Genomic DNA, 25,582 nt, shown 5'->3' on the forward strand with positions numbered 1-25,582 from the left:
TTGCCCCCTGGCAAGTGTTTTTTTATGGGAGTGTGGTAGGTACACACCACAGGGGCAAAGAATGGTGTGAATGATGTCTATTCACTCTGAAAGGGACGTTATATAGAACAATAATATAGATATGAAGACACACAGTAATATACTGCAACAAAAAAAAAAAAAAAAAAAGAGAGAAAAAAGGCGACAGTAATCTTTTTACATACTGGGAAATCCTTGCAGTCGTACTCCTACCACAGCAGAGGAGAGATGGTGAAAATGGCCGGGTCGTCCATCACCTGAGGAGTGGAGAAGGAGGAGGAAGCTGTGGAGGGGGTTACATAACATGCTTATGTAAAAGTGGTACTGACAGGGCCGCTACTAGGGAAGCCACGTACCTTTACCTTCCGATAGGCTTGCCAAGATTTCAGAAAATAACGACACAGCATACACACCGAACAGATAACACTACACATACCAATTGTATTGAAGGACAAAAATGGCCTTCAATACAGAAACATTGTTGTTTAGTCAAGTGTGGAAGGGAGGGAAGAGTTATTTTAACCTCCTTGTTTACACATTAATCTGCCATACAACAGGGTCTTTCAAGGCCTACAGAAACTGTGAGAGTGAGAGAACACTGCCGTCCCTTCATGACGACGGCTTACCTCAGAATAACGAACATATGTTCAGTCAGCACAATGACAAAGACATACAGAAAAAACAGATGCGTGATGGTTTACAGCTCAGTCATATCATATCTCATTTAATAAGGGCTAATGTACAATCTTAATGTGGTTGTAAACCCTCACAAATACCCAGCACAGTGACTGGCCTTAGGTGATATACAGAGATGAAACAAATCCTTCTACTTAGGCTTGGTTCACATATATGAAAATTTAATGCATTTTGAACTGCATCCGATTGGCATAACCTGTGAACCAGACTAGCTTTTACTGGTGGCGGTTCACATTGCGGTGCAAATTAAAAAATGGTCCTGTGCGTTTTTTAGTCTGGTTCAGGTGTGATGTAAGTGTCAAATTCGCACCTGAATGGCACATGAACCGCTGAATGGAAACTGCACCAGACACCAGACTCTGCATGGAAACCAGTCCCGCATATACGTGAACCCAGCCATAAAGTAACTACTTTTGCTGCAAAAAAACATGCCCCTCTGGGTGATCTACGTACATCACAGGGATTTTAAAGTGGTAGTAAACCGCGTTGTTAAAGAAAAAATAAATAAATCCCCCGCAAAGCAATTGCATAATGTGCTAGTATGCATTGCATACTAGCACATTATTTAATACTTACCTTAGAACAAAGCCCTCCAGTGGTGCACTGTCACCGCTGACTAGGCTCCCATCTTCATCCCGTCTTCCTTCCGGGTTCACAGGCTCTGGCAGCTTGAATGGCCAAGCCAGATGACGTCACAGCCACGGCACAGCGCTCTGAAGGAATGGTACGGGTATGCCGTTCATTCAGAGCGCACCACGCCAGTGATCTCTCCAGCTGGCGAAAGAGCAAAAAGCTCCTAAAAAGGTGCATTTTTAGGAGATATTCATTTTACCTACAGGTAAGCGTCATTATAAGCCTACCTGTAGGTAAAAAAATCCCAAGCGGACTTTACTACTGTTTTAAGGCTACTTTCACACTGGAGGCGTTTTTCAGGCGGTTTAGCTCTAAAAATAGCGCCTGTAACGTGTCTGAAAACCGCCTCCATGCCACCCCAGTGTGAAAGCACGAGTGCTTTCACACTGGGGCGGTGCATTTGTGGGACGGAAAAAAAGTTCTGCAAGCAGCATCTTTGGGGCGTTTTGGGATGGCTGTATACAGCGCTCCTAAACTGCCCCTGCCCGCCTCTGAGGCGCCACAACACATGTGATTTTAACCCTTTCTTAGGCCGCTAGCGAGGGTTAAAAGCACCCTGCTAGCGGCCGAAAAGCGACCAAAACAAGCACCACTTTACCGCTACAGGGCCCCAGTGTGAAAGCAGCCTAACAGACTTTGTTGCAGATTGCTACCTTTTGTTATTCTGAAGAAATGTCTGTTTGCATGTGTCCATGTTCAGCGTGAATGTGTATGGGTGTGATTTTATATTTATCAATCAGCTGCTGCACTTGCAGGGTTCTAATGAGGAAAGCGACAGGGTTTGCATCCCTTTAGACGTGATTTCCCTTTGGGAATATTTTAAAGATTACCATTTTGTTGAAGAGGATGTCCAAAATCTGACTTGTCTCTTAGTGCAGACATAGTGAGCCAGTCACACAAGCAGCAAATTACATTAATGGGGTGGGGGGCGTTCAAGTGTGCACAAAGCGCCTTCAGGTTGCCATATCGCATTGCATGTTACAGAAAATTACTGTAGATTGAAATAGAAGGGAATTGAATAGAAGGGACTCGCGTCACAATTGTATACACTATTTTTTTATTCCACTAATGTAACAGTTTTGGGAAACACTTAAAAAGTGGTGGGTTTAACCACTTCAGCCCCGGAAGATTTGGCTGCTCAATGACCAGGCCATTTTCTGTGATACAGCACCGCGTCAGTTTAACCGATAATTGCGCGGCCGCGCGACATTGTACCCAAACAAAATTGACATCCTTTTTTTTCCCCACAAATAGAGCTTTCTTTTGGTGGTATTTGATCATCTCTGCAGTTTTTATTTTTTGCGCTATAAACAAAGAAAGAGCGACAGAGCAAAAAAAAAAAAAAAAAAAAAAACCACAATATTTTGTAATTTTTGCTATAATAAATCCCCCCCATTTTTTTTTTTAAAAGCCAATTTTCTCCTCAGTTTAGGCCAATATTTATTCTTCTACATATTTTTGGTAAAAAAAAAAAAAAAAAAAAAATAATAATTATATATATATATATCGCAATAAGCGTATATTGATTTTGTTGCGCAAAAGTTATAGCATCTACAAACTAGGGGAAAGATTTAAGGCATTTTTATTTTTTACTAGTAATGTCAGCGATTTTTAATCGGGACTGCAACGTTATGGCGGACAGATCGGACACTTGACACATTTTTGGGATCATTGGCATTTATACAGCGATCAGTGCTCTAAAAATGAACAGATTACTGTGTAAATGTCAGTGGCAGGGAAGGGGTTAACTATAGGCGGCGATCAAGGGGTTAACTGTGTTACCTAGAGAGTGATTCTAACTGCAGGGGGATGGGACTGCCTGGGGGAGGACACTGTCATTGTTCATACTTCATATGAACAACAGATCGGTCTCTTCACCCCTGACAGCATAGAAATCTGTCTGTTTACATTGACAGATCTCCATTCTGTCTCTGGCGTGGAGCTGCAGGCACGCGAGCACAGCCCCTAGTGGTCAAAAGGCGAGCTGACGTAGCTGCATCGGCTGGTCGGGAAGGGGTTAATTGCACTTTAAAGTGGTAAAGTCTGCAATATCTAGCCTCTTCTCCAAAAAGTCCAACACCCATAAGGTCTTGGTTTCTTTTGCCTGTGCCATACGCAACACGGGAAAGGCAGGGGGAGATGAGAGACCTGAATGCATGGCTAAAGACCTGGTGTAAGAAGGAAGGGTTTTTAGAGCACTGGGCTGACTTTTCATTGGGGTGCAACCTATATGCTAAAGATGGTTTGCACCTAAATGGAAGGGGGTCTGCTGTGCTGGGGGGGGGGGGGGGGTTAGGAGAAGACTGGAGGAGTATTTAAACTAGGATTGTGGGGAGAGGGTGAATTAGAATATAATGGGGCAGACAGGGATCATGCCCTATTGGTGGGTGGAATTTAGACCGCACATGCGTGCGATCGGGAGTGCACAGTGCGGTCACGTCGGTGTCGGCGTGTTCCCAGGAACACTGCTCGTCACCGACAAGGGTAAACAGCCAATGGCTGGCGGCTGTTGATCCATTCACAGCCGATCACTAAATGTAAACAAAGACCGGTTACTAGCTTTTACTGGCTCTTCTCTCCTCACACACCGTTACCAGTGTGAGGAGAGAAGAGCCAGGAGCAGTGAGTGACCGATCTGTGTTTGTACTGTACCAACACCACAAAAAAAAAAAAGAGAACTTGTCACATCAACGCCCCTCCCCCCATTACAGCTGTCATCCAACAGTCACCACATCAGTGCCCACAAAGTGCACCTGTCACCCATCAGTGCCCACAAAGTGCACCTGTCACCGTCAGACTGCCATCAGCGGTGCACCTGTCACCCATCAGTGACCCATCCGTGACCCTCATCTATCCCCTATCAGTCCTGTAAAGTGCACCAGTCACGATCAGAGACTGCCATCAGTGACTGTCACCCGTTATCTGTCACCTGTCACCCACCAGTGACCGTCGCACATCACCTGCTACCCACCAGTGACCGTCACCGATCACCTGTCGCCCATCATTGACCGCCACCTATAACCTGTCGCCCATCAGTAACCGTAATTTTTCACCTGTCGCACAGCCCATCAAGAAAAACGTCCAAAAGATTCTATACAAGTGAGGAGGCATTTCAGATCCTCTCCACTGATGAGAGCAGCGGGGAGTTCTCATCAGATTCAAATGCCAATTCCGATTGTGAATCAAATTCAGCATTTGAAGCGATCGATAGTAGTGGATCGCCAAACGAATCAGAGGAAGAATGGATCCCTCCTAAAATAGCACTGCGCTCTGGAAACCAGGCAGCCACCAGCAATATACCCCAGGATCAAATTTCCAGGCCCAGTACCAGTGCTGCTGCCAGCGATAGACCCCAAAACCAAAGGCCCAGTACCAGAGCTGCGGCCAGCGAAAGGCCACAAGAAATGCCCAGTACCCGCACTTCCACAGCATCACGCCCAAATGCCAGCACAGGTACTCCAACTACCAGCACTGGAGTGCCACATCCCCCAAGAGCCAGGGCCGCTACCAAATGGTCTTGCCAATCCAACATTGCTGCCTTCCGATTCAGGATTAGCAAGAATTCCCCCTTTCACCGCACAGCCAGGTGTGTAGGCCAATACCCAAAATTTTTCTGAAATTGATTGTTTTAATTTATTTTTGCTGCAACTCATCGTGGACCAAACCAATTTATATGCCCAGCAGCATATTGCCAACAACCCCCAATCTTCATACGCACATCCATTCGAGTGTAAGGATTTAACTTTGGAGGAGTTCAAAATGTTTATGGGCCTCACCATAAACATGGGGCTTACAAAAAAAAAAAAAAAAAAAAAAAAAAAAAAAAAAAAAAAAAATGAAGGACATGCCTATTGGTCCACCCACCCCATTCACCACATGCCCATTTATTCTTCTGTAATGTCCAGGTCCCGATACGAGATGATAATGCGCTTTTTTCATTTCAGTGACAACACCCAGTGCCCTCCCCGCAATCATCCAAATTACGATAAATTATATCAAATTCACCCACTCATTAATTTCTTTTCCCAACGATTTAAAGAACTCTATGTCCCCGATAAGACGAGGTCCCATTGTAAAGCCAAAATGTGTACAAGATTACAATCTGTACATGGGGGGGGGGGGTGTATTTCAATGACCAAATGCTTCAGCCCTATTTAGCAATAAGGAGGTCCCGTCGTTTCTGGTACAAGAAAGTAGCACTCTAATTCATTTGGCCATTTATAATGCCTACATAATTTACACCAAATCCACTGAAAGCCCTGCCCACTTCCTAAAATTCATTGAAGAAGTTGTCACGTCCCTCATCACTCTGATGCGGTTAGCCGACTTCATGAACGCCACTTCCCGGACCACATTCCACCATCTGAAGCAGGCCGAAGACACCAAAAAAAGATGTCACGTATGCAGCAGTAAAGGATTTCAAAGATATACCAGCTACCATTGTCCCCAGTGTCCCCTTGAACCCGGCCTTTGCATTGGTGAATGCTTCAGACTATATCACACATCCCTAAAATATTAGCCCATATTCTTAACCATTTCCCCCATTTTCATCATCTGTGCTGACCATTTCCCATGCTTCCTCAAATAATCATTCCAATGCCTTATACGTGAACTGACCCTGGACTGTTTTTTGACTATGCCTCTGCCAACCGTTTGGACTGCTTACATGTGAACTGAACCTGGCCTGTTTTACCAACTACGCTTCTGCCCACCACTTGGACTGCTTGCACGTCATCTGACCCTGGCCTATTTTATGGACTATGCTTTTGCCTACCGCTTGGAATGTACTGTTGCCCTGCTACTGTAGGACACAGGGGTCTCACATGTGAGGGGCTCCAGAAATGTTTTTCCGGATGGAGAAAACTATTTTTTTTTTTGTTGTCTCTGGGTTTTGTAATTTCCAGATTAAGGTCTGGAGTCCGGAGGCTTCATAGAAATTTGGGTGGGTCGAAGCCTCTACCCCTGTGCACAGGTCTTACCTAATTGTGGCACTCAGCCCGCTGCTGACTTACAGCCGCCATCCCCCTGCCTGCAGCATAAACTGACCACACCTCTGCCTGATACCTGGCCTATGGAAATAATTACCCCAGTTGAAGTCCTATGCAGACGAAACGCGTCGGAGCCGATAGGCCTGTTTAGCCACGATTCATGTAAGCGCTTTTTTATTACCAGTTTGTACCTGGTCCCTGCTTGTTTTAGGAGCCAGAGTGTTTTTTATACAAGCTTTTATTAAAAGTTTTTTGGAAGCTGATTCACACTATGTGGAAGTATTTTTTCCATTTCTCCGTTTTGAGGGATATACCCCTTTCGTGATGACCCGCAATTGGATCACCACACAGTCCCGTACCATGGAGACTGTAAAGCAGTGAGATCTGGATAGAGTGATCGGTGAGTTTTACTGCCATCCTTCCATCAAGCCTGGATACAGTGTTACATCTACCCTCTCCTAGATAATCACCTCCATTTACTTTCTAAAGCCTGTCCGACTCTCAGCCGCTGGCTAGTGAGTCCATCTATTCCGGTAAGGGTATATTAACCTGTCTATATCCACATTAAGAATTCGGGTGTCATATTACTTTGAAGTTCGTCCCAGCCATGGGAGATCGATATAATATATTCTACCGAAGGCTCCAGAAGTCATTTCTCACCCATATCTGATACACATTTTAAAGAACACTTATTGAACTTTTTATCTTTTGAACACTGCATATATGTTCATTTTCAGATTTACTTCAGTTATGATTTTAATATTATTCACAGGAGTGTATATCATATGGAGGCATCTCTTTTGTTGATATCATTGATATTTTTTGCACAATAATTGGTCTATACACATTTCCCTATGGTCTTTGTACTGTTAGGATTTTATTATGCACAATTAGAAGTTTGGCTCGTTAGATTAATTCACAGACACACGTGATTTTGATATATTTGTATTGTGGTTGGGTCACACTTATTCAGTAGAGTTATGTTCCATTAACAACTTTATTGTGCATTTTTGACCTCCAGATGAACATTCTGGTTGGTTTAGCCCAATAACGAACATCACGTGTTTTTAGCGCCACATTGTTTTATTTTTAAATAATTAGCTGTAGCAAGAGGCAGTATGTTTACGAAGGGCTGGAGAGTGGTACAATAATGAGTGCAGGGAGGTAACAGTGTACCAGGACCAATGTTATGGCTGTGCTGGCTGTCTCTGCCTGGACAATTTCTATGGACAAATGCTTTGGCTGTGCTGACGATATCCTTGTGCTGACTATAGACAATATTCCTGCCTGCTGCCTGGATAATTACTATTGTTTCTAAGCACATCCCTGCCTGCTGCCTGCACCAATTCTCCCCTCTGGGGACACTACTAAAACCACAGGTAATCTTTTTTGACCCTTTCCTCAATAGAATTTATTTTGGAGTGTAATTTTTGGTATGTAAATGCTATGTGTTAGAAATATAAGGGCCTTCAAAAATAATAGGTTGTCAAGAAATTAGATGTGTAATTTATGCTTGTAGAACGCCTGAAGGTTCTACTTCAATGGTGGGCCTCTGTATGTGGTCAGGCTGTGTAAAAGTCTGACACATGTGGTATCTCCATAATTAGGAGTAGCAGCAGAATGTATTTTGGGTAGTCATTTTTGCTATGTATATGCTATGTGTTGAAAAGATCTTAAAAATGGACAACTTTGTGGGGGAAAAAAAAAAAAATATGTGTTTTCATTTTTTTCCACATTTTCCAAAAACTTCTGGAAAAAAAATGAACCGTTCAAAAGACTCATTATGCCTCATAGATTATACATTGGTGTGTCTGCTTTCCAAAATGGGGTAATTTTGTGGGCGGCGTTTCCACTGTCCTGGGGCTCCAGGGCCTTCAAAACTGTAATAGGTGGTTGAGAAATGAGACGTGTAATTTATGCTTGTAGAACGCCTGAAGGTGCTACTTGCCTGACGGGCCTCTGTATGTGGCCAGGCTGTGTAAAAGTCTCACACATGTGGTATTGCCATACTCAGGAGGAGTAGCAGAATGTATTTTGGGTTGTCATTTTTGCTATGTGTTGGAAATATCTTAAAAATGGACAACTTTGTGGGGAAAAAAAAAAATGCATTTTCATTTTTTTTCCACATTTTCCTAAAACTACTGGAAAAAAAAATGACTCAAAAGACTCATTATGCCTCATAGATTATACGTTGGGGTGTCTGCTTTCCAAAATGGGGTCATTTTGTGGGTAGTTGGTGTCTTAAGAAATGAGATAGGTCTTCAGTACATCAGGTGTGATCAATTTTCAATGATTTGCACCAAAGCTTGTAGACTATATCTGACAAAAACCAAATAATATACACCAATTAGGGTTATTTGTACCAAAGATATGTAGTCATATAATATTGGCCAAAATGTATGAAGAAATATTACTAATTTGCAAAATTTTATGACAGAAACAAAGAAAAAGGCATTTTTTCACCAATTTTTTCGTCTTTATTTTTTAATTTATAGCACAACAAATAAAAAACCCAATAGTGATTAAATACCACCAAAAGAAAGCTCTATTTGTGTGAAAAAAAGGACGCAAATTTAATTTGGGTACAGTGTTGCATGACTGAGTAATTGTCATTCAAAGTGTGAGCGCTGAAAGCTGAAAATTGGTCTGGGCAGGAAGGGGGTGAAAGTGCCCTGTAGGCAAGTGGTTAAGAGAACAAATTTTCCAACACTGAGGGCTGCTCTCCAAGACTTAAACTGGCCATACACCTATAGATTATCTGCAGATTTTCTATGGTTAGATGGAAAAAGTGGGAGATTCCTCCATCCACAAAGTTTAGGGAACATGGAGAAATCTGTTGCACTTTTTCCATCTAACCATAGAAAATCTGCAGATAATCTATAGGTGTATGGCCAGCTTTAGACTGGGTGGGAATATTGGCATCGATGAACACAGAACATAAATGGGAATTCTTCAAAAAGACTGTATCCGAACTCACTGCAAAGTACATTCTCATGGGCAAGAAGTTTAAAAGGCTAAAAATAAAACCTATGTGGCTCACGGCCATAGCTAAAATGGCTATAAAAATAAGAAAAGAACTTTTAAAAAAATATATATAAAAAATTAAGGAACACTATCATCATTTAAATGCTACTAAGAATACAACAGAATATGTAAAAAGTAAATCAAGGATGCAAAAATTCAAAACGAACGGCAGATTGCAAAAGATAGGACAAACCCCCCAAAAATTCTTCAAATATATTAATAGCAAAAAGGTCAGGTCTGAGCATGTAGGCCCTTTACAAAATAATGTAGAGTGGGTGACTGGGGACAAAGTCAAGGCAAAATGTATTAAATACTTTCAGCTCAGTGTATACAAAGGGGCATGGGGAGCTCATGTCCATAATGGGGATGGTACTGACACAGCCCCAAACGATACACAATGGCTCAAAAGGGATATGGTCCAGAAATATTTAGACAGAATAAAAGGTGGATAAAGCACCTGGATTCTAAAAAAAAAAAAAAAAAAAAAAAAATTGAGCTCTGTCATTTCAAAGCCATTATTTCTTTTTTTTTTCTTTTTTCTTTTTTCTAATTTTTAGGGACTCGTTAATAACCGGAATGGTACCACTGGATTGGCGTAGGGCCAATGTGGTGCCCATGTTTAAAAAGGTATCAAAGTCTCACCGAATAACTATAGACCTGTTAGTTTAACATCTATAGTTGGGAAGATACTGAAGAGTTTAATAAAAGACTACAGGACGAGTTCATGCTGAAAAAAAAAATATTTTAAGCAACAGACAGCATGGATTCATGAAAGACAGAAGTTGTCAAACAAACCTGATTTCTTTTTATGAGGAGGTAAGTAAAACCTTGGACAGAGGGGTGATTTTGGACGTGGTATACTTGGATTTTGCAAAAGCGTTTGACACAGTTCCCCACACACAACTATTGTGTAAGGTAAAGTCTACAGACTTGGAAAGATCAATTTGTAATTGGATAGAAAACTGGCTAAAAAAAAAAACACAAATTCAGAGAGTAGGGGTTAATGAGTCTTACTCAGAATGGTGATGGTCTAAGGTCATCAGTGGTGTAACACAAGATTCAGTGTTCGGACCCTTACTTTTTAATATCTTTATAAATGATGTAGGGTCTGGGATTAAAAAGTACCATTTCTGTCTCTGCAGATGACACCAAGCTATGCAGTGGAATAACATCCATACAGGTTGTCTCCAAAGCTCAGCTTAATGCACTAATTGGGCAACTAAGTGGCAAATGAGGTTTAATGTTGATAAATGTAAAGTTATGCACTTGGGGGCAAAGAATATGCATGCATCATACATACTAGGGGGGTAGAACTGGGGGAATCCATAGTGGAGAAGGATCTGGGGGTTTTGGTAGATCATAAGCTCAATAATAGTATGCAATGCCAAGCTGGGGTTTCCAAAGCAAGCAAAGTCCTTTCTTGTATTGAGAAGTATTGACTCCAGAAAGAGATATCATTTTGCCCCTGTACAAATCATTAGTAAGACCTCATCTGGAATATGCAATCAAGTTTTGGGCACCAGTTCTCAAAAAGGATATCGGGGAACTGGAGAAAGTGCAGAGAAGGGCAACCAAACTGATAAGAGGCATGGAGGAGCTCAGCTATAAGGAAAGATTAGAGGAACTGAATTCTCTCGAGAAGAGGAGATTAAGGGGGGGATATGATCAACATGTACAAATACATAAGTGGTCCATATAGTGAACTTGGTGTTGAGTTATTCACTTTAAAAGGTCATCAGAGGACAAGGGAGCACTCTTTACGTCTAGAGAAAAAGAGATTTCATCTCCAAATACGGAAAGGTTTCTTCACAGCAAGAGCTGTGAAAATGTGGAAGAGACTCCCTCTAGAACAGGGATATGCAATTAGCGGACCTCCAGCTGTTGCAGAACTACAGATCCCATGAGGCATAACAAGACTTCGACAGCCACAAGCATGACACCCAGAGGCAGAGGCATGATGGGACTTGTAGTTTTGCAACTGCTGGAGGTCCGCTAATTGCAGATCCCTGCTCTGGAGGGAGTGGTTCTAGCCAGCTCAGTAGATTGCTTTAAAAAAGGCCTGGATTTTTTCCTAAATGTACATAAAATAATTGGGTACTGACATTTATAGCTAAAGTTAATCCAGGGGATCCCCTGCTGTAGCAAATTGGAGCATGCTTTACTTGGGATTTTTCACCTTCCTCTGGATCAACTGTGGGTGAAGGATTGGGTACATGGGATTGTAGATTTTTTGTTTTGGTTGAACTGGGTGGTGTCTTTTTTTCAACCTAACTGTCACATATAAAAAATAAAATGCGGGGGGGGGGTCATTTTGAGAAACAGTAGAACACCGATCTTCAGGGTGAATGGGTGTAGTCTGTCTAGTGTGGTCAGTTTTTAATAGGGAAGCAGAGTGACTGTCAGGAACATCTGCTATTTCACACAAAGAAAACAATACCACGTTAATAGAATAAATTTTCATACAAGTAAATGGTAAGGCAGGCACATATGAGGAATATGAAATGTTGGGTTTATATATTCTTTAACCTACATGCGCTTCAGTAAGGCTGTTGGCTTAGAAAAACAACAGGTTCATGCTAATACATTGGCCACACATTATGCAACCACAGGTTGAAAGAAAGAAAAATGCTAGTTTCCCCTGATCAATCCCTCCCGTGGAGCTATTGGTGTTCTGGCTGCAGGAGGTTTCCCAGCTGTCAGAATTCAATGACCACTGCCATTAACTATAGCCATCAGCAGTGATCAAACGAAAAAGGCTGAAGGCTTCACTGCCGGTTTCCCTTACTTACAACGACGGGCGCCTGCACCCGAAGCTAATTGATGAATCGGCTGGGGGACCTGACATCGCTGGATCCCTGGACAGGTAAGTGTCCTTGAATATAAATGTCAGCAACTAGTTATTTGTAGCTGCTGATTTTTTTTTTTTTTTTTTTTTTTTTTTAAAGTCCCCCCCCCAGACTGGAGCCCCTCTTTAAGGCTAGCCAAACACACATAAAATATTTCTCATGCAGCCTGCGGGTTGAACAAGGGAAATGTAATAGCTTATGTCATCAACAATAAACAGCATGAATAGAGGAGTCTGGACCACTGGGTATTGTATACTGACAGCCAGAGCCAGGTAGTGCCAACAGGGCCACCCAGGACTCTGATCTTAAAATGCGAGTCACGTATGGCAGGCTTTAGTATGAAAATAGCTACAAAAGAAGTCAGCACTACTGTAGTACCTTTTTTTCTAGTCTCTTACATTGCTCAAGAAAAATGGGGAGCAAGAATAGCTTACTCCAAAACCTTCCCAAAATAAAGAACACAACCCCTGAGAGATCCAAGCTTCTCACCATTCTTTTAGGGCTATAAAAGCAACAGGGAGGCAAGCGCAATCACCATACTAACTTAATTTCCTTTTATTCAAACCACTTAATAGTGTTCTCATTTAATGGGGTAATTACAGTGCTTAGATAGAATTATTATCCTTTTAATGCATCTATATTTCCTTATGTTGATCATCTCTTACTTAGCTAATCAGCTACCTAGGTAGATAGCTACTGCTTAAATTGTCACACCAAATAACCACATATACCTGTATAAATAAGGCAGTATTTTAAATAATTACCAGACCAAATAACTACATAAATGTCCTATATTGAAATTGCTTTTCATTTGATTAAGCAAACAAAAATGTACAATTCATTTCTGATGTCTGTCAAAAACAGACCCTTGCCCTTGGGACACTATTCTTCCCACTGACACAAAAGACAGGATACTATTCTTTCACTGACGCCAACAGTGGAACAATAATCTTTCCACTTCACCAAGGCCAGGGCACCCAATCCTTCCATTAATAACAACAAAGGGGCACTATTCCTTCAACTGACACCAATGATAGGCATTGGTCCTCCTCCTACTAACCACAAGCACTATATAAATATAAGCAATGGCTTAAGGTATACTGAGTGCGAGCTTCATCTTTACTAAGATATTTGTCCAAGAATGATCTTCTCACTTATTGGACTGAATAAGTTCAATGGAAAGGATAAGAACAGTGGTGGCCCATCCATTAGGGGCGCCGCCCCCTCTGCCACACCACCCACTCCATGTAGAATGGATATATTCATGCAATCTATCCATGGCCACTGTAGCCACCCGCTATTCAGGCGCCCGGCCCCTTTTCGGACACCTGAATTACATCGGCAGGGGTGTATTTTTGAAGCACCTGATTAGAGCCATAGGCACAGTGGCTGCATTTGATGGGGCACAGTGGCTGCATTTTATGTTTTTTTTTTTTCTTCAGTATTTTTCAGTTTGTTTGCGCCCCCCAAAAAATTTTGAGCACCAGCCACCACTGGATAAGAACCTTGGTCATACACACAAACACTATATAGAATTTACTACCATATGCTGCTTTAAAGGCTGTTAGGTTTATTTTTTATGTTGATTACTCTTTTATCAAATGTAGCTGGTTTGTGTATCTTTAGACACCATAAATGATAAGGTGTGCACGAGGCACAAAAAAAGGTTAATGTCCCCACATCAAATCTATCCAGATATCGTGCCTCCTGCTATATACGCCACAACCGTGCACCCATGTCACCTTGTGATCTTGGACTGAAGCCAAATAGAACACATTTCATCATCTGGAAAGCTTATTTTTAATTTGAAGGCTTGCAACAGGCTAGAATGTCAATGCTGTGGTCTGAGCAGTGGAGGAGATAGCTGGAATGATAGCTGCAACACATACAGATGGTAAAGCTGTAAGACAGGCAGGCCAGAGACTAGTCCTAACAGGATAAGGATACTACAGACCAGGAATGTTTAAGTATATACAAACCAACGTATTATTTCCCAAACATTTTAAATGTATGCCTTGCAGCAGAGAAAAAACAAAGACATGTCATTGCTGTCACAGCATTATATTACAAAATCAGAGGAAGATGTGTCTCTCTAATCAGTAAAACCCCCGTTAGACTTACCGGTAATGGTATTTCCATGAATCTTCCAGGACAGCTACTTGAGAGATGATTGGCTCTGCCCTCTACAGGAAACACAAATCAAACACATATTAAAAGGCCCCTCCCTCTCCTCTGACCCACAGTTGTCTGAAGATCAAGTAAACCTCCACCAAAAGTGCAGTCGGCAGAGGAATAACTAAAAAACCACCACCAGGTAAACAAAAAGGAGACCAGTGAATACAGAATAGGGTTGGAATATAGACACTGTCCTGGAAGATTCATAGAAATACTGTTACCGGTAAGTAGAACGGGGGTTCCTTGGTGCTGCCGAGAGACCAAAAAGGAAGGGCTCTGAACTGCCAATGTCTTAGACCGTTCTCCATGAGAACTGCAAGTCTGAGGAACTTTTGATGATTCTGGCAGATTGGTACATGAAGGTAAGCGTCCTGAAGATCCAGGGTTGCCATGAACACTCCTGGAAATAACAGATTCCTTACAGAATACATGTTTTTCATACGGAATAGTCTGTAGACTATGAATCTGTTCAGGACACTTAAATTGATAACCATCCGAAAACCACCGGAAGCCCTTCCTACCAGAAAGATGCAAGAATAAAATCCTCTGAATTTTTTATCTTCCTGAACAGGAGAAATAACCCCCTCAGTTTCCCACATCGCAATCAGATTCTCCATGGCCTGCTGTCTCTCTTGATCCCTCGGCAGATGGGTAAGATGGGGTGGTGGTGGGGGGTTCTGAATTCCAACCTGTAACCTCTATCATTTGGAGGATAAAAGGATTGCTGGTAATCTCTGCCCATTCCTTGATGAAAAGGGGACAACCTCCCTCCTACCCTTGCTCTGGCGTCACTGGGGATTTTTGGTAGGGGCTGAAGGAGCAAAGAGTGCCCCTTTTTGCTTGCCTTTGTTAAATGACCATTTCTTCTTTGCCTGTTGCCTATTGGTCTTAAAATTACCTTTGTTCTGAAAGCCAAGAAAAGGCCTCTTATTCTGGGGCTTATTCCTTGGAGAAGATGGAAACAGTTTCCTCTTTTCAGAGAGACGAGCTAGAACTTCCTCTAAAGGAAGAACCAAATAAGAGCTTGCCCTCAAAAGGTATGCCACAAAGTTTATTCTTGGAGGTAAGATCACCATCCCAAGATTTTGGCCAGATGGCCCGTCTAGCTGAATTAATGAGTGCTGATGTTCTGGCAACAGATTTTATAGAATCTGCTGTCGCATCAGCCAAAAAAGCAACTGACTTGGCAATAAGGGGTAGAGAATCCCTGATCTCCTCTATGGGGGTGTCGGAGGAGAGAAGGTAATCCAGACGTTGGATTCACACGTCTAAACTCCTAGCATTACAGGTGGACGCTACAGCTGGCCCTAAGGAAAAAGCAGAGGCATCCCAGGCCTTATGTAATAAGGAGTCGGACTTTCTATCCATCTGACCCTTAAGGACTCAGAAGTCCTCAAATGAAAGATCTGACTTTTTAGATACTTGTGATATAGGAGCATCTAATTTAGGACATTTGAAAAAAAACCTCCTCAAAATTGGACTGAAAATGGAAATATTCTCTTATGTCCTCTAGACTGGACCAACATTTCAGGTTCTTTCCACTCATAAAGGATCATATCCTTGAGAGAATGATGTACAGAAAAAGACCTAGATTTCCATCCTCGTAGACCTCTGTACATCTTATCCTGAGCAGACTAGGCTTGCTGAGGCATCTCGATCTGTTCAGAAGTATATAACTGACCTTAAATAGTTCATCAATATCTTCAACTGGAAAAAGATAAACCAGTTGAGCTACGAGTATCCTTATCCTCTGATGCATATTCCTCATCAGACGTAGATACCGGATTCTCAACTTCTTCCAGGTCAGAAACATTATGTGAACTAACGGTCTTTGACACCAAGAGAGGTAGAGATCTAGCTGAGACGGAAGGCTTCCGAGTTACAGGCTTAGAAGTGGAAGGACCTAGCCCGGCTACTCTCTACCTCCTTCATAGAAGTCATCAACGCCTTTAAAGAGGCAGTAGACCCAGAACTTGCCTTTGACGGAATACAAGCCTCACAAAATAGTTTTTTTATAACTATCAGAAAGCCTGGCTCTACAGTTCCACCATTTTTTCTTTAGTTTTGTCAACCTAGGAAAAAAAAAAAAAACAAAAAACCACCACACAGGAAACAAAACCATAAAAAAAGGCTTATACAGACCCCCCTGCTGCAGAAGCTCTTTAACCACAGATAATAGCTTACCTTGGGGACAGTATTAGACCTGGATGCCACCGCTGGCTCAAGTCGAGCGGGTGCTCAATCCTCAGTCCTGTCCTCAGACTCCATAGAGGAGAACGTAAGTCGGCTAGGGAGAATCCTCTGACCGCCGATGCACTGCTAAACTAGTCTGCCCTGCGTTTAGCAGACTGTTTCCACAGCAGCGAGTCCCCTGCATTGCACCACGCTGAGATCTTTTAAGAAAACAGCGTCCAGGAAGTGCGTCATGTCACTTCCAGTTCCATCTTGCCCATCACCGGAAGTCCTCAGACGCCATTATGGTACACCAAACGCGGGGAAGACAAGAGGAAGATGCCTCTCCACACAGCTTGTGCCTCGGAGGGGAAGGGACGAGTGCTGATAGATTACATACAGGAGAATCTCCTGTTTACTTGGCGGCCTCTAATTAGAAGTCCAGTCTCCTGGGCTGGCATTGGACGACTGTTCTGTCTATCATAGGAGGCGGGACTTTGTATTAAAGAGACCACCAAGTAAACAGGAGATTCTCCTATATGTAATCTGTCGGCGCTCATCCCGCCCCCCCTGCCTGTCCCCTCAGAGGCTGCAGATGAACATCGAGCAGGCTGCACTGATGGCAATGGTGAGGGCTGCATTCGTGGCACTGGTGAGGCTGCATATGGGCACCAGCCCTTATTTTGCTTCACAGTTCTTTATTTAAAAATTTAAATTTTTCCTGAAACCTCCCTCTTAAAGTGAAGGTGCATATTATATGTCAATAAATACGGTATATGCAAATAACACGCCCGAGCCCATCTCTTCACCACACACAGCCACAAAAGGCAAGAGAATTCTTGTTGGGCAGTGTATTCGTGCTCGGACAAACACACTTAGACCAAATTTTAATGGTTCAAAGAATGTCAGGCAAAATGGTCGGCCCTCACGCATGTTCACTTCATCAAATCTGGCTCGCTTTGAAAAAAGTTTGGAAACCCCTGGCTTACGCTATTGGATATTGAAGTCCTCCTTCCTCCCTCCCCACCTGAAGTCTTGGCAGGTCCCAGAAGACTGCGGGACCATTTACAGTGCGCAGGGCTAATTGCGCAGTGGGCACTTAGCTGTGAAGCCGCAAGCTGTCAGAGCCGGGTGTTCATAGTAAAGATGCCAGCGCCTAATCCTACAGTACCTATGCAGCTGGTGTCATCCATGACCAGGAAGGGACTAATCTAATCTCTCTATGGGTCTTTTATATGCCATGTCTCCAAAGCCATGTCTTCCTTGTAGAGATGGTTGGTCAGAAGACATAGGTCAGGTTACTGATGAGGAATGGGCCTGTATATTGAACAATGTACTCAAAGTGTCCCTCACCTCAGCTCAGAAACTTACCCAGCCCTTTAGCATACATCGCACATATCGCACTCTCCATACTTTACGCAAATGGCATAGAAGAGACTTCCCATTGTGTCCAAGATGCGAAATGCACAACGACACACTCATTCACATGCTATGGCGGTGTCCAAAATTGGTTAAATATTGGACAGAAGTAATGGGTTCTATTAATAGAATCTGGAACCTCAAATTTAAATTAGATCCTAAACTCTGTTTGTTAGGATGGTTGGATGAAGAATTGTATACCCCACTCCGAGTCTTATTTCTTGCCAGAAAACTTATAGCACGTAAATGGCTTTCTACAGAATGGGTTAAAGCTGTAAATGAAGGACTTCTAATGTCCCGTATGCACGACCGTGTGTAGGCTCCATCGCACATTTTCCATCGGAACTTCCGACACACAAAATTTGAGATCTGGATCTCAAATTTTCCGACAACAAAGTCCGTAAATTCCGATCGTGTGTACTCAATTCCGACACACAAAGTTCCACGCATGTTCGGAATCAAGCAGAAGAGCCGCACCGGCTATTGAACTTCAACCTTCTCGGGTCGTCGTACGTCACCGCGTTCTTGACGTTCGGAATTTCAGACAAGATGTGTGTGATCAAGTGTATGCAAGACAAGTTTGAGCCAAAATCCGTCGGAAAAAAAACATGGATTTTGTTGTCGAAAAATCCTATCGTGTGTACAGGGCACTACAGAGAAATTGACCTACCAGCTTAGGGGTAGCCTGACAAAATTTGAGCGTATATGGGATGTCTGGTTGGATATTCCAGGCTTGGCTTCAGCTCAGTTAGTTCGCAACAGAATTCTTGGGGGCGTGACCTCCTCAGTATGATTGTAGCCTTACTCACTAAAGCCAAATTATATGTATTGAGGGCAGCTGACATATAATTATTCATATTTTCTTCTAAATTATACTAAAAACATTATATGTAGTGTGGTGGGGATTTGACGCAGAGAGGTTGACTGATTGGTGTTTTTCTACCCGTTTTAGATACATCTGGAACCCTTCCACATCACGCCCTTTTTGTTTGGGGTGAATACCTCCCTTGCCTTGATCGGAGATCCCAAGGCTTTGGGGTGCGGTGATAGGGTGAGAGATGCGTAGAGGACACAATGTGATACACGAATAAACATACGAGATAACTTGTTGACTATACTGTACAATGGTTTATTATGCATGGTAAATTCCTAAGCTCTTCGTTACGTTAAAGTGTTCCACTGTCACAAACTGTGAAAATTCAACATCTCTGCTGCAATTAAATAAACCTACCCGCCTGCTCGCAGCTCAGCTTACACTGTCGTCACAGTCCCTGTGCGCCAGGATGATCGACTCCTGTGCATCATCCCGCACTGGCCAATGAAGATGGCCAAAGACCAACACCCAGAAGATGCCAGCGATGGACTGGGATCGTTAAAGTAAAAGGCATGTTTAGTTCCGCTTTAAGCCATGGTCACGTGATTGAAGCACAGAAACGTCGCTTCTTCTATTTATTTCCTACTTGGTCCCTGTCCTATTTTCCTTGCTTTGATCTGACCCTGTTAAGAGGGTGGCTACATTCTTTCTCCATGTTCCTAATGTATGTAGAAATATAGCCACCCTGTATTGCTCACTCTCGAGATTGACTATGGACTATGAGATTTGTAGTTTGCATTGAGCAGTGCACATGACTCCAACCAACGAGCACTGCTTGCTCCAAGAAAAGAAAAGGAAAAAAAAAAAAAAAAAAAAAGGGAGGAGAGGTTCGGGAGCTCAGAGCTCACAGCTTATCAACAGCTCAGCATATATTGTAGGTACTCCAAGGGCTTGGGAAAATGGGAAAGGATGATATAGAAGGTTTATTGCACTGAGGTTTCAGCATGTGACTTGCTGAAACGTTGCTGTAATAAAGCTTCTATAGTGCCCTCCTTGTTCATCTGTGCAAGGCATTTGAGCGTCCACAATATCCGATGCTACGTTGTTTTGTGTGGAACACCAAGGCATATATTTTGGATGGAGTGCTGATACCGCCTTCCTTTGCAGACACTTACACTAGAAGGTAAAAATATCACAAAGGAGATATGCATGAGAACATAACCGTTATCTCTGTGCTATGAACTATCTTTAGAAAATCATTGCATGATCATTTGCATTCTACAGACAGAAGGGGACCAGGCAGCTGGGAAATGACATTTTCCTCTCATCAAAACTGCATGAAGAGAATCTATAATTCTACATGCATAATGGCAGCAAGAGAAAGTAAGACAAAAAAAAAGGATCAAAAATTAACTAGAACTGTATAATTTATATATATATATATATATATATATATATATATATATGCGCTAATACAAACCGTAACCTACAGAACAGTGGTGGCAAACTTTTTAATATAGGAGGCTTCAAATGCAGCCCATGACATCAAAGGACCATGCATAATATTTAGTGAATACTATTACAGGATATAGTCAAAAGACTATGGGCATGAGACAGGAGCTGGCCAGAGGCTGCGTGACATGCTATAGGAGTTGTTGTAGACTGGGGGCAAACTTCAGGAGGCAGTCACAGACAGAAGATACAGGGCTACACAAAAACTGACAAAGGCCACATGCGGCCTTCAGGTTGGGCACCAGGGCTACAAATAATCAGACAGACAGTCTCAACAATGGTTCCTTCAGAGGTTATTAGGAGTTCCCGAAGCTATGGCTGATTAACCTCTCATTTGATGGTGCTTGCATATCCTGGGTCCAATGTCCCTTGGCAGAGTCTGCTTCATGGCACTGATGCTCTTTTTCACTGTCTGTAAGTGGCATTTTGACTCACCACTGTAAAAGGGGCTTCTTGCCACTGACCACCAAAGTAAGGGGCATTTTTCCACTTACCATCAACTGATTTTAGCAAGGGTTCCCCAAGAAATTATTTCAAGGGTTCCTTGGGGAAAAAAAAAAGTTGAGAAAGGAACCAATCAAGAACCAAGTTTCATGGGACAGATAACACCACAATTAAAATAAAGTAAAAACAATGTCAAAATGAAAGAAAGCGTAGGCAAACAGCTAAGTTGACAGTTGACTATAGATCACACTTATTTCTCACCTGCTCTGTTGATCAACACTAAGCGCAGCAAACTGTTTTCTTATTTGTTTTTTGTTATTTTGCTTCTTAGCAAGATCTTTACTGCAGCTGGTATTTGATGATCAGTTCTTCTATCCAAAAGGCGCTAAGGTTTTATATATTTTTTTCTGTCAAATTTCCTACACTAGGCTTCTTTGTCCAACACATCCCACTGCATAGGCAAGGCAATTTCCTTTGTGTCCCATCTGCTTAGTTCGCACAAAATTAGGACACGCACCACTTTCTTTCATGGCATGTAATGTGACACTATGGTGCATAAGGCCACTATTTACATAGGTATCATTCAGTCAGCAGGGGATCCATGAGCAGACCCCCTGCTGAATCGGTGCAGAATGTAATGGATGCAACTACCAGAGCTTATTGGACCAATATTAGATCTATGGGCAGCCAGGGTTAATCAGACTTGCGTTCATTCACATCAGGTTACCTCAGATCCATCACATTTAAGGCTCAAAAACTGGAAAAGGAAGCAGAAAGAAAGCTTTTTCACTTTTTTTTTTTTTTTCCGGACCTGGAAAGGCTCAGAGGTAATCTGCGCCCCCCCTCCCCCCATAGACTAACATGGAGCTTCTGATCAGGCCCACCCAAACCTGATCAGAGCGCCTGTGTGACAGGGGCTTTACAGTGAATGAGATATATACACATACTGATAGATCTATCAGTCTATATTTATTACACACATATATGCATACATGGAGTACAGTGCACACCAACGGTCACGCTATAACAGCTGCTGGTGTAAATGAGTCCTGAATCTAGCTTAGCTGCACAGGGAATAATGAAGACTAGTACAAAAACCAAACAAATATATATCACACAGTATTATGTATTTTATTTTCACATGGGTAGTATAGAGTACTTTATATCTGCCTGCACTTTTTAAAAGGAAAAACATTAGGAGTTGATTTACTAAAACTGGAGATTGCAAAATCTGGTGCAATTATGCATAGAAACGAATCAGCTTCCAGTTTTTTTTCTTTTTTTTTTTTTTGTCAAAGCTTAAAAAAGAGAAGTATGGGGGGGTTCCACCTTTTATACTTACCCAAGTGGATGCAGCATGGGACTGAAGCTGCATCTGTCCTCCGGCGTCTCTACACAGAGCCAAGCGATCGAACATCGCCGATGGCTCGGTTCTGACAGACCTGAGGGGAGAGCTGCTGACTGTCAATCAGCAGCTCTCCTCTCTGCTCCTCCACACTCACTGTAATGCTGAGCTGTGGAGGGGCGGGGAGTGAGAGTCTCAGGCTCTCAGCGGCTCACTAAGAGGCTGAGATAGGCATCAGTCAAGGCACGTGGCAGATCCAGACTTCATTGTCGTAATGACGCAGTGCCTGGACTGATTCCTGTGATGTCAGCAGAGAGCGGGTCACAGGAGTGCAAAACGAATTACACTCCTGTGACCCTTAGAAGCCCAGCTAAACAAGCTCAATGTTGGACTTCTCCTTAAAGCCTAGGTTCACACTGATGTGGGTTTGAAATCATGCGAGTTCAGACTTCAAACCCGCATGTCAGTCCGACTTCGGGTTCCTGCACAGATGTCCATTGAAATCGCCCACGAAATCGCCAAAAGTAGTGCATTAACTACTTTCGGTAATCGGTGCGGTGTCGCACCGATTGCCGGTGATTTGACATGTCAAATCGCATGTCAAAACTGCCCGATGTGAACGTGGGCTAACTGAACAAGCTGAAAATAGAGGCTGATTGGCTACAATGCACAGCTGTAGTATTACAAGAAATGCATTAGGATTCAACATGCAAACAATATAGTTTACCACTTATTCAAATAGCTAAAACATAATAAAAAAAAAAAAAAAAAAAAAAAAAAATGGTAATAATGACACCACAGATACCCTGCATGCGTACTATACAAATTTAGATCTTTCTAGCACACTACAAAACTGGGGCACTCAAACAATATTGATCAAGCAGAGTGACAGCCACTCACAGGCCAATCATACACAATGAGGAACGCGTGGTGTCTGTTACGACAGTTGGGTCTATTTATAAAAGATTACTGCAGGGCTGGACAATCATCAGGACCCAGGTAGCCAATATTCCTAAAAAATTACAACTGGGACCTTTTGAGGCTCTCTAGTTGCAGTCAATGGAGCTGGCTCCTGGATCGAAAAAACTGACTATTGACTTTCATATTAAACTTGTACCCCTGGATTAAAACACGCCTTCCCTGGGATAAAGATACATTGCCTCCCCCACACATGTCTAAATAAAAAAAAAAAAAAGGCCCATCTAAGAGGCCCCTTGGACCCATGTAACCATACACACACACACACACACACACACACACACACACACACACACACACACACACACACACACACACACACACACACACCATACCTGGCTTATGCCCCTGGAAGCTGGAAATGACTGAAGTAAACCATGCTACTCCAGTGATCTCCACTTGCTTCCAGGTCCCATACTGAGTGGCCAGCCTAATGTAGTGTGGATTTACAAAGTCAGACACTCGGCACGGGCACCATTTACAGAATAATCTGTATTCACCAAAATGAATGCAAAGCGTTCTTTGATTTGAACGAGGTGGAGATGCTTGAACGCAACATCATGCTCTCAACCTCATTCAATCAGAGAACGCTTTGCATTCAGATGATGCAAAGTATTCTCTGAATGGTGCCCAGACCGAGTTACCAACCTCCTGTGTTCAGTAAGTAGAGGTGTAACTGCTTGGCGCGGGACCCAGAAGCAAGTGAAGATCACTGGAGTAGTGTTGTCTACTTTAGCAATTTCCAGCGGCATCGGTTAAGTATGCCATATACAGTTATATTGGTCCGAGCCGGACCAATGTAAATATGCAAAAATATACTGTGCCAGAAATTCATGTATATGATGGGGCCTCAAGCACTAAAGCTTTTTCTCTTCCATTTGCTTCCTGGGTGCATCCCTATTTTGGGTGCCTGCATGATGTTGGACACATCGTATTGGATGTTCAGTGAAGAGGCCCTCTCGGGATCCAGAAGAGGACCAACATCTGGTGGAGAGGAGTCAAGAACCAGCTAGTCCAGGCTAGATTAGTGGTCCCCTGCACTAGGCAGTGTTGAGGGACTTTGACAAAGAACTTACAGTAGGTGAACATACCTGTCCTCACAAAGGTAAGATCTGGGAAACAGGGTGTTAAAAAGATAGCCACCGCCCAGAGTGGGGCTTTAATGAATCCTTAATTTGCTAAACCACTTAAGGATCACCCCGCGTATATATACACCGTGGCAGGGCGGCTCTTAAGCGCAAAATCACGTACCTGATTTTTTTTCTTCCTGCTTCGGGATGCGCGCACTGCTCCTGCTGTAAATGGGCACAGCTGGAGTCAATTAGCAGGTCTGGGACCCACTGGTCGTTCTCAGGCGGTCTGCCTATGTAAACAATGCAGATCGCTGTTCTGCCAGGGAAGCAAATGGAGATCTTGTGTTTCTGTTAAGCAGAAACACAGATCTCTGTTTTCCTCCAGTCACAGCACAGCATTCCCCCCACAGCGCCTTAAGCGCTGCTTGTTTTAGCTGTTTAAGCAGCGCTTTTCGGCCGCGGGGGGGGGGGGGGTGGGGGGGTAGTGCCGTTAACCCTCGTTATCAGCCAAAAGGGGTTAAAAGCGCCCACATTTCAAAGGGGCAGGGCTGTAAACAGCCTTCCCAAACCAACGTCTGCAAGCGCACCACCCCACTGTGGAAGCACCTTGGGCTTTTACATTTGGGCATCATGGGAGGCAGTTTTCAGGTGCTATTTCTAACGCTAAAATGCCTCTGTGTGAAAGGGGTCTTAGTGTCAGATTTGTCCGCCACGATGTCTCGCGAAAAAAAAAAAAAAAAAAAAAAAAAAAAAAAAAGGGGAACGGATGATTACAATTATTACTAGCAAAAACAATTAAAAAAAAAGTCCATAAATATATCCCATAGTTTGTAGACGCTATAACTTTTGCGCAAACCAATATACGATTATTGGGTATTTGTTTTACCAAAAATATGTTGCAGAATAATACATATTGCCCTAAATTGATGAAGAAATTTGATTTTTTACATTCAATTTGACATCAATTTTATTTGGGTACAGCGTCGCACAATTGTCAGTTAAAGCAATGCAGTGCCATATCTCAAAAAAATGTCCTGGTTAGGAAGGGGGAAAAAAATCCTTCTGGCGCTAAAGTGATTAAATCTGCTCACATTCTCCAGATTTATATAGCTGGCCTGCGAATATTGCAAAGGATGTATTCAGATGAACTGCAACTAGGCAGAGGGAGGAGAGGAGGAGGAGGCTGCTTCTCCCAGCTGAGTCTCCCTTGGGTAAGAATCTCTACAGACACTTATGTAAACAGTCAGCCTGATGTGCAGGTCTACACCTGATCAAACCCAGCAGTGATCCATGACTAATATCTGCATCACATTGTAGAAAACAGAGATCCTCGTCTGGGGTTCTACCCGGCCCAGAATCAATAAACAAATACTATATGCCCGCAGAATCAATGGTGGACTTTCAGTCCCTAACCTACAAACCTACTATATAGCTGCAAACATAAC

General features: G+C 42.8%; 1 protein-coding gene across 9 annotated transcripts in view; it reads right to left on the reverse strand.

Annotated features, from left to right (window-relative positions):
* HERC1 (HECT and RLD domain containing E3 ubiquitin protein ligase family member 1) overlaps window positions 1–25,582 on the reverse strand; it is a 253,741-nt gene that overhangs the window by 217,668 nt on the left and 10,491 nt on the right. For 2 of the 9 annotated variants that reach the window (XM_073619154.1, XM_073619151.1), the window contains exon 2: window positions 14,327–14,388. The exons of the other annotated variants lie outside the window; for them this stretch is intronic. The gene's annotated coding sequence lies outside the window, so the exon portion shown is untranslated. The remainder of the gene's footprint in view (window positions 1–14,326; window positions 14,389–25,582) is intronic. 9 annotated transcript variants of the gene reach the window in all.

This window comes from Aquarana catesbeiana, linkage group LG03 (genome assembly GCF_042186555.1).
Source record: "Aquarana catesbeiana isolate 2022-GZ linkage group LG03, ASM4218655v1, whole genome shotgun sequence".
NCBI classification, from domain to species: Eukaryota; Metazoa; Chordata; class Amphibia; order Anura; family Ranidae; genus Aquarana; species Aquarana catesbeiana.